This window comes from Microtus ochrogaster, chromosome 24 (assembly GCF_000317375.1).
Source record: "Microtus ochrogaster isolate Prairie Vole_2 chromosome 24, MicOch1.0, whole genome shotgun sequence".
Classification (NCBI taxonomy): domain Eukaryota; kingdom Metazoa; phylum Chordata; class Mammalia; order Rodentia; family Cricetidae; genus Microtus; species Microtus ochrogaster.
In genome coordinates, this window is record NC_022024.1 from 32,952,001 (window position 1) to 32,953,028 (window position 1,028).

At 44.6% G+C, this 1,028-nt stretch overlaps 1 protein-coding gene across 1 annotated transcript in view; it reads left to right on the plus strand.

Annotated features, from left to right (window-relative positions):
- Positions 1-1,028, plus strand: part of Dram1 (DNA damage regulated autophagy modulator 1) — a 35,636-nt gene that overhangs the window by 21,102 nt on the left and 13,506 nt on the right. The window lies entirely within an intron of this gene.

A 1,028-nucleotide genomic window follows, 5' to 3' on the forward strand; every position in this document is an offset into this window, starting at 1 on the left:
TAGACCATTGTGAAGAAGACCCATCAGAGATGCTACACCTGCCAAGTCTGGAGCCTTTCGATATGACCATGGCAGGACAAGCATCCCCAGGGGATCCATGAAGCTTGCAGATTTAGCTCAGCTCCAGAAGGGTGTGTCAAGATGCCCAGGGCAGAGGAAGGAAATGTTCTCACAGCGGGAGGAGAAAACAGATTCAAGTTCAGGATGTCTGTGAATGTGGAAAGTCCCCGAATTCCGACTATTCCTGAAAGTGACGCATTAGCGGAAGGGGCTCTTGGTTTCTACTTTGCCCTCACGCAAACTTGCTTCCCATTCAAGCCATGAAAGGGATTTGTTTCTCTCAATTCTTTAAAGACATCTTTTAAAACTATGGTAAAATATACATAATACAGAATTTTCATCTTAAGTACTTTTCTCTATCTTTTATTCATTGGCTATTTTTCTGAATTCTGTACATACACCCACATTTAAAGGGGCATACATATTTCAAAACATAGACTGTCCCTTCCTTTTCATATAGAACTATATCTGTATGCCCATGTTAGATATCCTAGTTATAGAAAATAACAGCACACTATAGAATATGAACGCAATTGTGCTGGTATTCACAGCAACTCACCTGCCTCGGTTTCCTAAGTACTGAAATTACAGGCTTGAGCTGCCTCACATGGCTTCTAAATGCAAAAGTGCACTTCTTTTTTTCCTAAACAGGATTTCTCTGTAGCCATGGCTGTCCTGGAACTCACTCTGGAACAGTAGACCAGACTGGCCCTGAACTCAGAGATCCGCCTGCTTCTGCCTCCCGATGCTGGGATTAAAGGCGTGCGCCACCACTGCCCTACTCCAAATGCAATGTTTTATAGGAGATACTCTCCTGTAGTCGGCACTGTGAGCCGACTGTGTAGCCGGCAGACCAAGACGGAGGCTCTAATTATCTTAAGGTCATAGTCTCATAGCGGAGTTATGACTTGATTTAGAATGCCAGGCTCTAAGGCCCATCCCCAGCTCTCCTCCAGGGTGCATGCTCT